The sequence below is a fragment of the Bubalus kerabau genome, chromosome 13 (genome assembly GCF_029407905.1).
Source record: "Bubalus kerabau isolate K-KA32 ecotype Philippines breed swamp buffalo chromosome 13, PCC_UOA_SB_1v2, whole genome shotgun sequence".
In the NCBI taxonomy this organism is placed as follows: domain Eukaryota; kingdom Metazoa; phylum Chordata; class Mammalia; order Artiodactyla; family Bovidae; genus Bubalus; species Bubalus kerabau.
The window spans coordinates 8,635,474-8,649,286 of NC_073636.1; the positions used below are offsets into that span (position 1 = coordinate 8,635,474).

Here is a 13,813-nt window from a genome sequence, read left to right on the forward strand (position 1 = left end):
AAAGTTGAGGAGGAAGAAACTAGTACAGGTTTAAATATGATATAAAAATATTAAATATGAGCTATTATAATTGATTTAATTTTTAACTTTATGAGCTTTTTCTATAATTTGTCTTTGCATATCACATAATTTTTTTAACAATCTGGTGGTTGGATTTTTAAAAAATAAACTCTGATGCTTTACACAATTTGGAATATTCTATTTATTCTTTCACTTAATTGCTAAAAATGTTTATAAAGAATTTTTCATTTATTTGGAGAAAATGAAAATGTAAGAAATATTCACAGAAAGGCAATTTGTTATGGAAGTTATGTGTTTTGAAAAAAAGATTATGCATGTGTGTTTCATTTTTTAAATTGGAGGCAGGCGTTTTGATGCTATATTTAATTCAGGGATTGATAACATTGTGATTTTTCTTCTTTCAACTGCCTTTTAGATATGTGTTCTTTGTTAAAATGTCATTTTTTTCTCTAAAGATTTCTGTTGAGGCAAATGTTTACTTTGCTTTTTAAGAAAGAGTAACTTAGGGAATCTCATCTCACCTTTTAGGTTGTTATGGAGTATAATTTCAACAACAGTACATCTAATTATAAATACTTTTGTCTTTATTTAGCCAAGACTTTATTTAGCCAAGATATTTTTAAATATCGCAGCCAAATATCAGGTATATGTAGTTACAAGCAGTTTGATTTAATTTTTGTGTGCAAGTATTGCTTCTGAATAAAACACAAATGTTTATGTCAGATGAAGGTAAATTCATTGAAATTAGCTAGATATGACTGTATCCAGAAAGCAGTCTACTTTTCTTCGTCTTTGCTAATTCACAGAGTTGGGCGTATAGCTCTGTTTCACAGGTTTTTCCGCTGTTTCTTCTAATAATTCCTTTTCTTCTTCTGGTTTACATGGTTTTCAGCTATTTCTTTTTAGAATCCTCTCATTTTTCTTGGGAGTACTTGTGAACATTAGGGGTTGTATTTCTTTCAGCTTCTAGCTGAAAGCTCTCATCCTCACTTTTTACCATTTCCTCCTTTTTTAGTTCCGGTATCAGCCTATAGTTTTAAAACCTCATCCCTTTTTTAACTGGGCAGCAGCTGTATCCAATTCTTTATTGTTTGTGCAACAGATGCAAGTGACTTTTTATAATCAGGTTGAAAATTCATATTTAATCATCGCTTTTTGAACTTTTCGTGTAAAGAACATTTCAATATTTGATTAACACATTTTTCAGTTATCACATTTTATTTTTAACAGAACCTTAGTTTTTCTTGCACAGATACAGTTTGATTATAGTAACTTTTTCTTTTTATATGAGGTATATGAAAAATTTGAGGGGAAACCCCACTTTAATGTGTTGCCATAATCAAGGATTTCAAAATCTACTTTGCATATCTTTGTATACTTGAATTAGTATGGAAGCTTGATAAAAAGATGAGATTTGAAGTACTCAACCTGTTAGGAATAAGTAGTTTTATTGTTGATTTAAGCTGGTAGATTGAAATATCTCAGAATGCTAAAGAGGCAGAGCAGCAGGTTTCAGGTGATTAAAGAAAATCCCTCATCTTGGAGGAACTTGAAGGAACATGATGCTATTTAAGTAGAATCTAATCAGGAAGAAGAAAAGCTTGGAAGTAAAAAGACGGAATGTTTCATGTCGTTATTTGCAAAGCAGCTGAACAAAAGGTGAGCAAGATAATTAAGTGCCTTGCTGCTAAGCAGAATTTTTCAAAGTGGGTTGATTAGAGGTCTTTCTTAAAAAAAAAAAAAAAATTTAAACATCTAAGTCTAGGAAATCTAGTTGAAACAGCTAACTTAGTTATAAAGGTGGAGACCAGTTTGGAAGAAAATCGACAGTATTGTGTGTATGGTGGCAGATGTTCACAATGATGAGTTTAATTGCTCAGCAAAATCCTGATCAGTTCTGAATAGTTTTAGCATTAATGATATTTTCCTGTGTTTTAGGTTTTTGAAAAATGGGAATCCAAGCAGACTTAACATGTGATGGCACTAAATAGATTATTTTCCAGTACCTTGGTTACTCCATTTTTCAGTTGATCTGGATAAATAGGACTTGATTCTTTTATTTTCCCTTTTGCCTGAAAAAATACCAAAAGCGAGTATTATCAGTCTTATTATAAAATGTTATTTGTAACTGCCAGGCGAAAATGGGATGTCATTTCTTATATCTGCATTTTGTGTTTCAAGACATTTCTGATGATAACATGAGGAAACCGACATGTCCTAGATTGTGCTTTGTGAACACATGCTCGCAAGGCTCTGTCTTCTCTTGAAGGCGGGCCAGGTCAAAGCACTGATGGATGCATTATAGCTGAAAATGAAAACCAGGAAGTCATGACCTTAGGACCTACTTTTCTACCGAGGAAAGGAAGCTTGAAGCTAATAAGTTATGCCAGTCAAACACCTAGTGGGCATATGTTCTTTTGCAGTGTTCTTTTACTCTTTCAACATTCTAATGACCTCAGGCTTACTTAGTAATGCATCCTTTTGGGGGCAAACATCCAGCAGCAGATCACTTCATTTATTATCACTGAATTTATTTATTTCAGTCAGTCATTGCAGAGCTTTGTCTCCAAAGAATTAATTTTAAAAGTTAAACTGATCCTCAGTCACCTGGCAGTCCACTGTGAGTATAAAATGGGGAACTACCATCTGCCTTTGAGCAGTTTCAAAGGCTGGTGTTGGGACTCTCATCTTGGACTGTTGTTGTTTAGTCGCTTCTGTCATGTCTGGCTCTTTTGTGACCCCATGGACCCACCATGTAGCCCTCCTCTGTCCATGGGATTTCCCAGGCAAGAATACTGGAGTGGGTTGCATTTCCTTCTCCAGGGGATCTTCCCCATCCAGGGATCGAACCTGCGTCTCCTGCAGTGGCAGGCAGATTCTTTAATGCTGAGTCACCAGGGAAGATCACTGTGATTTTGGATACCCATTTGAAAATCAAAAATGATAACAGGCCCAGACATTCTCAGCTGAAACAGATGATCTAAATATGTAAATTAGAGAAAAAAATCATTTTTGGATTGTAGACCCTACTTAGTTACTAAAAACAGCCTTGGTTTTTAACTTGTGCCTTGTTTTAGCTAGTGTTCCTCAAATTTGCCTGCACATAATTACCTGGGGAACTTGAAAAAATTCTTATGCCCCAGGCACACTCCCCTCCCAGACCAATCAAATCAGAATTTATATGGGGTTGGACTTGGGAGCACCATGATTTGGGGTTTATATTATTTTCACATTAACTAAGTGCATAAGACCTTGTCACCATGGTTTGATTTATATGGGCACTTTGGTCGACAGAGGATACATTTTAATATGAGTGTTAGACATCTTTTATGCTCAATATCATATATTTCTAACCCAGTTTTTTTGCCTCATCTATTCCTGCTGTGGGCTTCCCTGGTGGCTCAGTGGTAAAGAATCCACCTGCCAATGCTTAGTGACTAATCAATAACAATGTTCCTGCTGCATTAGATGAACAGAGATGTAGCTTGATGACCCTTCAGCTACTCCAGTGTATTCACGTATGTGATTCGGTCTGTGAGCAGAGTGGGATAGGAGCAAATGGTCCCATGCTCCTCTTTTCTGTCTCAGCCAGTTCTGAATTGTGTCCTACACATTTCCCGAGAGAGAGTCCTCAATAAGTTGAGTCCTGGTTGCTCACATTTGCCACTGACTCAACTGCCCACCCTTGGAGTGGCTTTCCTCTTTCTGTTTCATACTTCTACCATCTCAATCTCCATTCTTGTTTTTAGGGAATCACTTCCCCCAAATAAACTGCCTGCATGCAAGACCTCATCTCAATCTGATTTTTAGTCCATCTAAGCTAAATCAGTCCAGATGGGGAACATCATGGTAGACATATTTTAGTGTGTGATCCCTTTTCTGTTATGATTTTTGATCACACAATTTTTGTATTTAATATGTTGACTTATCACTATGATAGGAAACATTCTATTTCCAAATCTTCAATTGCAGACAATTCCAGATGAGACCTTTGTCCCCACAGCATCAGTCTGTGGACCTGATGCCACGGGCACCTTTTCCTGCCCTCATCATATGCAGTGATTTGATCTTGAGTTCTCTTCTTGGTGTCTCTCCTCTTAGCATTTTGCCCTGTACACTTGATCAGTGCCCAAAACAACACTCATTCCTTCCAGACCATGCAACAAATGTTTTACAGATTCAAACCACATAACTCAGTAGCATCAGCATAAGACTAAATGAAATGGGGAGATTTTGCAGAGAGCAAAATGATGCTGGTGTGGTGTGATGCTATTTGTGTAATGGAAAGGCAAGCACTTTATAGTCAAGGTCCTGGTGGGACCTTTAATTGTTCTTTTGTTGCCCATAAATAAATACAGTTAACATATATTAAAAAGAACAGCACATCTATTTTCTTCCTCCAGCATTGAGATAGATTTCCTTTTCCTCAGTTGAGTACCAGATGTATGAGAACACGTGGACTGGAACATGATGATGACCTTCTTTGCTTTGAAGTATTCATATGGTAAGAGGAGTTGCAGTTCCCATGTCACACTGACTCTGGGGCATACACACCACGTGAAATGGTGTCGGAATCATCTGAACCCTTGATCATTTATCTCTGTCTCCTTTGGCTGGGTGCATGCAGATGAGTACATGAAAGTTACAGGCATGGATGATGCAATTCCATTATCTGGGCTCATTTCCAGGTTCAGCAACCGAGGAACTGTGTGACTGTCACAGATGATCCTGATGTATTGTGCCACATATCCTTGGCTTCTCTCTGATTTCAGGCACAGATGCAGTAGACAGTTCTGTGCAAGCTCAGGTTCACCTCAGGCTAACACGAGCATGTCTGTGACCTTCCTGCCCATGTGCTTTTCTGGTGTCAGAGCTTCTTCACCCAAATATCAGTAGTAGGGCTGGAAGGAGGAGGATGCTAATGCTCCAGGGGAAACCATTAACCAGTGGGGTTGGGAACCCTGGATAAACTTTTCAGTCTCTCAGCATTTAGGTGGGCAACACTGGGAGGCATGTGTAGTCTTTGTAGGAGATTCCCATGGGTTCAAGCCCTGGGGAACCCACAGCAGTAACTTCAGCGATGGGTCCTTATACTGACCTCTCCTTTCTCCCTCTCTCTTTATTCATATAACCTCAATCCTGTTTCCTGGGGTCACCTCCCAAATAATCTGTCTATATCCAAGTCTTCGGCTCTGATTTCAGGAGACTACAAACTAAGACAGTGATGTTAGATCTGTTATGTAATCTGAGTCAATACTTAATTATCTATGAAATGGAAATGTTAAGGCTTACCTGACAAGGTTGTTGAGAGGACTGGATATAATTTATACAAAGAATTTATCCCTATTTGCGGTACACAACTCACTTTAAAAACTTATAGGTAGATAGTAAAAAAACAGGCAAATAAAAATTTGAATACCTCCTCCTAACATACTTCTATAGCAAAGACAGAAAATAGAACAAACCAGAGATGTTCCGTGTGTGAATATTTACTGTTTTTCCATTCTGTCACCCTGAGACAGTTACCACAAGATGTGAACAACCTTTTCACCGTCCAGCCTTTGCACATGTGTTACCTTGGATGGGGCGCCCTGTTGTCCTGTTTTTTATTCTGTCCTCTAACAGTTGTTTTCAGGATTTATGGGCTTCATTTTCTTACATCACTCATCTCTAACCATTTTCATTACACTTTATCCCAACCAATGAGGTCTTCAACCAAATATTTCCCCATTTAATCAACTCAAGTGGGCCCAAACTTTCTACAAGTATCTCTTTCCCAGCATAGTTTGGTTTGGAAATTAATTTTCCATTGTCCAAAGCATGATGAGCAGCTGAGCCTGTTTAATGGATGTTTGTTTTAGAAGTACAGTGTTAAACCTTGAGCCATTTATTTGAAGTTAAAAATAGTAAGTATTGAGGGTGTCAGATCTTTCAAAATTAGTGCATACTTTTCTACCTACATTCATAGAATAGATTAAGCCTAATGAAAAGTTGAAAAAAATTATTATTCAGGGTTATCATAAGTAGAAATCGGATGATCCTTTAGTTAATGAGAAGCCTTGACAAGAAGTTATTGTTGATTCTATACTAATTACTTAATAAATTCTTGTTGAATAAGTTATTGGGTGATCAAATTAATGATTCTTCCCTGAGGTTTCTTTGAACTGTAAGATTCTGTCCTTCTGTGATCAATGAATCCTTTGAGGGCAAATCTTCTTTCAACAAAATTGGCCTAACACCCTACAGAAATCTGGAGATGCCAATCTCCTTGTCTTAATCGCTAAGGACCATAATTTAATCTGTCAGGCAGATTTTGCTGGAGTAGCTTCATTCTGACTGGGCTGAAGGGGTAGTTTGACTCTGAAGTTTACATGTTTGGACCAGAGCTGCTACATAGAAGGAACAATGTAGTTGGAAGGGGACCTTGCAGGCTTGTCTTGGAGCTAGTTATACATAAAAGTATGTTGCTTTTTACTTGGCAGGTATGCTTTTTTTCAGGTAGTAGGATTTATGAAAATTATGGAGTGTGAACACCTCCCAAACATATATGCTATGCCTTAGATATAGCCCCATCTTTAAAGAATTGAAACTAAGCCTTTTAGAGTCATGTTGTAAAGTACCAGAGTAAATTCTGACTGAGGGTCTGAGAGGATATCATAGCAGGAATATGCAAACCCTTCAGTCTTTGTTTGGGCTGCCATAACAAATTACCCTGGACTGTGGGGGCTTAAATAAGAAATATTTAAAACGTTTCAGAGGGGGAAGTCCAAAGCAAAGCATGAATGGATCAGCTGTCTGTTGAAGGCCCACCCCTGGTTTGCAGATGAATGTCTTCTCATTGTTGGGCTTCCCAGATGGTGCTAGTGGTAAAGAACCCACCTGCCAATGTCTGTAGATGTAAGACATGTGGGTTCAATCCCTGAGTCAGGAAGATCCCCTGGAGGAGGACATAGAAAGCCATTCCAGTATTCTTGCCTGGAGAATCCCATGGACAGAGGAGCCTAACAGGCTCCTATGGTCAGTCCCTATGGTCACACAGAGTCGGACATGACTGAAGCGACTTAGCATGCACGTACTTCTTGTCACTGTATTCTCACATGGTAGAAAGCAAAGAGAAAAGCATCCTCCTGCATGTCTTTTCTTGTAAGGGCACTAATTCCACTTACAAGAGCTCCACCCTCAAGGTCTCTAAGGTCCTATATCTAAATACAATCATATTGGGGACTAGACTTCAACATATGAATTTCAGAAGGATACAGAGCTAATATATGCATTATCTTTAGCTCATCATTCACAAAATATTTATTGCATACATTTGCTCAGTTCAGATCAGTCGCTCAGTCATGTCCGACTCTTTGCAACCCCATGAATCGCAGCACGCCAGGCCTCCCTGTCCATCACTAACTCCTGGTTCACTCAGACTCATGTCCATCGAGTCAGTGATGCCATCCAGCCATCTCATCCTCTGTCATCCCCTTCTCCTCCTGCCCCCAATCCCTCCCAGCATCAGAGTCTTTTCCAATGAGTCAACTCTTCGCATGAGGTAGCCAAAGTACTGGAGTTTCAGCTTTAGTATCATTCCTTCCGAAGAAATCCCAGGGCTGATCTCCTTTAGAATGGACTGGTTGGATCTCCTTGCAGTCCAAGGGACTCTCAAGAGTCTTCTCCAACACCACAGTTCAAAGCATCAATTCTTCGGCGCTCAGCTTTCTTCACAGTCCAACTCTCACATCCATACATGACCACAGGAAAAACCATAGCCTTGACTAAATGGACCTTTGTCGGAAAAGTAATGTCTCTGCTTTTCAATATGCTATCTAGGTTGGTCATAACTTTTCTTCCAAGGAGTAAGCGTCTTTTAATTTCATGGCTGCAGTCACCATCTGCAGTGTTTTTGGAGCCCAAAAAAATAAAGACTGACACTGTTTCCCCATCTATTTGCCATGAAGTGATGGGACCAGATGCCATGATCTTCGTTTTCTGAATGTTGAGATTCAAGCCAACTTTTTCACTCTCCTATTTCACTTTCATCAAGAGGCTTTTTAGTTCCTCTTCACTTTCTGCCATAAGGGTGGTGTCATCTGCATATCTGAGGTTATTGATATTTCTCCTGGCAATCTTGATTCCAGCTTGTGTTTCTTCCAGCCCAGCGTTTCTCATGATGTACTCTGCATATAAGGTAAATAAGCAGGGTGACAATATACAGCCTTGATGTACTCCTTTTCCTATTTGGAACCAGTCTGTTGTTCCATGTCCAGTTCTAACTGTTGCTTCCTGTCCTGCATACAGGGTTCTCAAGAGGCAGGTCAGGTGGTCTGGTATTCCCATCTCTTGAAGAATTTTCCACAGTTTATTGCTAATTATTGCCAAAAGTCAGTAAACAAGACAGTTTGGTTTCTGACCTCATGGTGCTTGCAGGAAACCTTTGATCTGTGAACTGTTTCTCTGCCACTGAGGAAACCATCCTGAAGACTCTACACACCTTTTCATAGTAGAATAGTTATTTGGACACAGTTCTTCTAAGGTACAGAATCTTGGTAGATTAAAATATTTGTGTTTATGTTAAAATAGTTTTAAAGAAAATACTGACCTTTAGGTATAATATTTAAATTGCATAGCTTTCTGTGTAGGAAAACTCATGGGTTGGTTGCCCAAAGGGGACTATTTATTAATGAATCAAGAACCATCAGGCAGCATGTATGTTTTTCTCTTGCTAAGTAGAAATCTTCTCTGGACTTGTGATGAAGGGTGACGAGTTGCAGCTTAGGTGGCCATGTAAGTGTGTGTGTTTTAAATGTTAATTCTGATGATGGGTCCTTGTGTATTCTTTGAATAAACAGATCTTTTATATTTTTCTTACTCTTCTAGATAAGTTGATTTATTCAATAAAATCTTTCTTCAAGTTTCCTAATTCTAGTGTGCCATGCAAACAGATGCAGAAAGATCCTTTTACACAGCACAACTTACACAACTTCGTAAGCTGCATAGCTTACACAGTTGTGTTCCATTTGTAATTTATAGCTATGTTACAGCAGAAAATATGCCACTAAGGAATGAATACTTTCTGTTGTAACGATGAAAAATTAAAGTACTGGTTTCAATACCAAGAGACTAGGAAGAATCCTTCTGCAAAACTCTGCATAAGGAATGTCACTTTTGCCTTCTCTGTAGCTAACTGGCTGGAAATGCAGATGGTGACTTTATCAACTATCAAACCCTTAATTGGCATAGTTTTGCTCTGCACACTTCCTTTATTTTATATCCCCTAAATCACTCCCCACAAAAGTTAGTCAGTTATTCAGTTGGCAATCCTGTCTTTCTCTCAATGTTTTGATGTGCTACATTTGTTATATATATATATATATATATATATATATATATATATATATAAAAGTTTATTTCAGGAGATTTCTGTCACTGATCTGTCAGTTATCAACTCTGGTTTCAAATTATTTTAATTATTATGACCTCATAATATTTGGAGAAGCCCACATTGCCTCATTATACCTCTTTCGGAAACCTCCTGGATTTCTACATAATAGATATTTTCTTCCATCTAAACTAGAAATTATTTCAAGTTCTAAAGAATATTTTTCTATTTTTTCACTTTGTTTTATGTCCGTGAATATGTTCCAATGTTTCCTAGTTTATACTCCATGTGAACGTGAATAGAATTTATATTCTACTGTTCTGTGCATGCATGCGTGCTCAGTGACTAAGTCACATCTGACGGTTTGTGACCCCATAGACTGTAGTCTGCCAGGCTCTTCTGTCCATAAGATTCTCCTGGCAAGAATACTGGAATGGGTTGCCATTTCCTCCTCCAACTATTGTGTGGGAATTGTATAAATCTTCATTATGTTGGATTGGTTCATGGTGCTTTTCAGGTCTACTATATTTGTCTACTTTTCTATATATTTATTCTGATGATTTTTGCACATTTGATATTGAAACTCCAACTAAAATTCTTAATTTATCTACCAAAAAAAAGAATTGTAATATGCCCTGTATTTTCCAAGTCTCCTGTAAATGTTTTGTCATACTTTCATAATTTAAAAAATAAAAAAGGAAGAAAAATATTCTTCTGGTGGTTGTAGGTGATTTTATAGCTTAATATAGGGAGGACAGATTTTTTTATAATATCAACTTTTATTATCTACTAACAACATGCATGTTTTCTTTTATCTATATCTTTTTAAATTTTTATAGAATTTTATACTTTGTAGATCATTATGTTTATTTCTAAGTGTTTGTTGATTTCTCTGCTAGTGTAATTAGAGTGTATGTTAATTTTTAACTTGGTAAGTGTTATTAAATATCACATAATAATTTTCTCATATCCAGCTACTTTGGATTCCATTTTGTACTAAAACTTTTTTAGTTAGTATTTTTGTTTCCCTTGTTAGCTATTAAATATTTTCTGCATGTTATCAGAGTTTTGTCTCATTTTGCAACATCTGAATGATTTTATTATTAAATCAGTTAGGGTAGAGCTCCATTTCTGTATAGTATCACTAATAGTGACATTCTTACCTAAATTCTGACATAAATGACAGTCCTTCTAATTTTTCATCGTTAAAAGTTTTTTTTTAAAAGTTTCAAGAAGGTATCTTTTTTTCAGGTCAAGTTTTTAGAATTTCTCTATTATACAGCATGATTCTTCAAATTATAAATGGATTTTTGGTTCATAAATATGGAATTGAATTTATATATGTATTTACACATATGACACATGTACAAATACCTTTTAAATGAACTAACTTGAGGAATTTCATTAGTAAATTTCATAATATTGAATCATTGTTGTGTTTTTGAGATAATCCATACTTTATACCGATAGGTTAATCTTTGGATATATGGCTGTATTTTCACATGTTATTTTAGAATTAATGTATAATTTACACACAGGAGACGTCACTATTGGATGTGGAATCTGAGTTTTGACACATGGAGTGCTGCTGTTACTGCCCACTCATGTATACTGCTTTCGTTGCTGTAATTTATGATTTTACTTTCTAACTCTGTAAGGCAAGTAGAACCACTTTTCTATTTTTTATGTTATTTACCTTTATCTGGCCTGGTGTCAGATTCATTTCAGCTTTATGGAAGGCATTAAGAACTTTTGCATCTTTTCATATGTTCTCGAACAGTAAATAACATAGTGATCATCTGCTTCTTAATACTTTAGCAGAAGAACCTGCTTCTTCCTAGGAGTAGATCATTTTCTCCTCATGGCTGTTTCAAGTTTCCAGATTTTCCTATTTTATGTATATTTTTAAAGAAAATAATCTGTTTTATTTAATTTTTTTTAGAATTACTGGCAAAAAAAGTTTGACCATTATTTGCCTATGTTTGCTTTTATTTTAATTTAATTTATACTTATGACCCCTTGTTATTTAATTATATTTTCTTCTTTAACTTAATGAATCTTGAAAAATATATTTTATATATATTTTAAAAGGACAAGCTTTTGCTTTTATAATTACATATTCTTTGATTTTCTACTTCATTCTTTTCTGGGTTCGTATTTCTCTTTTCTTTCACTGATAATTTCTCTCAAATTTACTATTATTGTGGGGTTGTTTTTAAGTGGATTTTTAGTTCTAGACTTTGTATTTTCTAACATATACATTTAAGTTACATACTTTCCTCATTACATAGTAAGTGTCATAAAACATGAGTCTGTAGCACCTCATAAAAATATATTTTTACTTCATCTCAGACCTTTAGGTATGTATGCTTCATTTTGTCATTTATTTCTAAGTAAGTTGTAATGTTATTTTTAGTTTCTCTTTTAGCCAGCAATTATTTGGACTTTACAGAAAAAAATCATGAGCAATTAAATTATTTTAGAAGTGGGAATATTTAATTTTTATTGTTAATTTATATTTTATTCCCTTGCCTCAAGAAAAAGGTATCCTGTAGGCTTTTCTGTTTTTGCTTTGAAATTTTCTTTCCTAACAGTTGATATTTAAAAAAAAATAATTTAATTCTTGATTTATAGGATTATATTTCTGGGGTACATTATTTTATATATATATGTAATGATAAATTCAAATTTGCTGTAATAAGTAAATATTTGAATCCTTAATTATTGTTATGTACTTAAATGACCAATTTCTGAGAGAGATCAGTTATTCTTGTAAAGTGGTTAGTGACTCTGTGTTTCTATTATTGCCTTATAAGTTTTGAAGCATGTTAGCATAAAGTCTCAATAAATGAAATATTATTTGACTCTAACTTTTGTCAAAATAAAATAGCTTTCTTGGTTTCATTTTATGCTTTTCACATAGAATTCTATTACATGTTATAGGATTCTCACCATTTATTCTTGCTTTTTATTATTGTCTTGTCTGTTATACTATTATATCTTCTAGTTAGAATATTTCTGTAACCATTTAATTTACATATATAAGTCTGCCCATTCTAAGAGTCTTTATTTTTTAATAACAGACTTTAAAACATTCACATTTATTATACTGGTTGAAGTATTTAGAATTATTGCTATCATTTTATTTTTTATTTTCTCTGTACTGCTCTTCCCAGCTCTGGCTGTATTAGTTGTGGCTAGCCAGATGCCAGGTTAAACTGAAAATTCAGGTAAAAATCTATTTTAAATTTAGAGTGCAGTGTTCTAACACCAACCAGCTGGAAAATGGTGCGTCAACATGCAGTTTACTGAATGTTACATAGTCTGTATGACATAAATATCTGCAGCATTTTATAAAAATATGCTGCCCTCATATGCAGAGGTATATGACCTTTCCATCTGTGAGACATGTGCTTTGACCTGCTTTTCATTTGTTGGTGAAGAGTTGTGTTGAGCCGTGCATGTATTCATATGACAGCTTCTTGAGGTTAGGATTTAGAACTATGGATATTCTACAATTTTTCCTCTTTGCAGCCCTACAAGAATTATGATTTTAGTATCATAATTTATATCTCTTGATCACTTTTAAGCTATTTTGACTACTTTTACATGACTATCGATACCATAATGCTTTCGATTATAAAAAGGGGCACTGCTAATAATTAATACTGTGGAAACAGATATGGGTCATCTGGGGCAAGACGGGGTGTAAAGTCATTCTAATCCTACTAGCAAGAAGAAAAGAAAAATTGTAGATATGATATAAATGAAAATTTGTTCCCACAGCTCTCTGTTCATAAAGATACTTACTAGACAGGTAGCAGGATGTTTAGTCTGGATTTGGAGCTCTGTGGAGTATCAGTGAATGAGAAAAGAGATTATGATGCAGTGCCATGGCTGAGGTAGGACTCAGCTCCTAGCACACCCCACACATTTGAACTGTGAACATGTCCTTCCTGAGAAAGGCATAGGAATCCAAATTCACTCATTTTGCCCAATGTGCTAGAGGTCTAATTTCACTCTTGCATTTTTACTTCTTCTTTTTTATTTATATATATGCATTATGGTCATATTACCTTTTCTCCCTTATCTATATATTTTAACAGTTATTTTATTTTGAATGGCCCTGCTTACCCAGTTGTATACTGGCTGAATTTTAGTTTATTTTGAATAGCTGGTGCCATTGAACTTCTTTCTGTATTATAAATTTAATGCATTTAATCAGTTTTATCCCTCACTGCCTTCTTCTCCAAAAGAATACAGGGCTGTTAACAGAATTCTTTAGTCTGGGGATTTAAGAGCCTCTACTCAAATCATCATATATCAGCTCTCTTTGCTTTCTCCTTTTCTTCATAGTTTCCTTTTTGTAAATTGCAGAGTATAGCTAGGTTGGCTCCTTGTAAGTATATTTCATAGGATTTA

General features: G+C 35.7%; 1 long non-coding RNA gene across 1 annotated transcript; it reads left to right on the forward strand.

Annotated features, from left to right (window-relative positions):
- The first annotated feature begins 1,126 nt into the window (after positions 1–1,126).
- On the forward strand, positions 1,127–11,051 carry LOC129625311 (uncharacterized). Its single transcript, XR_008701333.1, has 3 exons — positions 1,127–1,680; positions 4,452–4,525; positions 10,930–11,051. It is a non-coding gene; the product is annotated as an uncharacterized LOC129625311 (long non-coding RNA).
- The last annotated feature ends 2,762 nt before the right edge of the window (positions 11,052–13,813 follow it).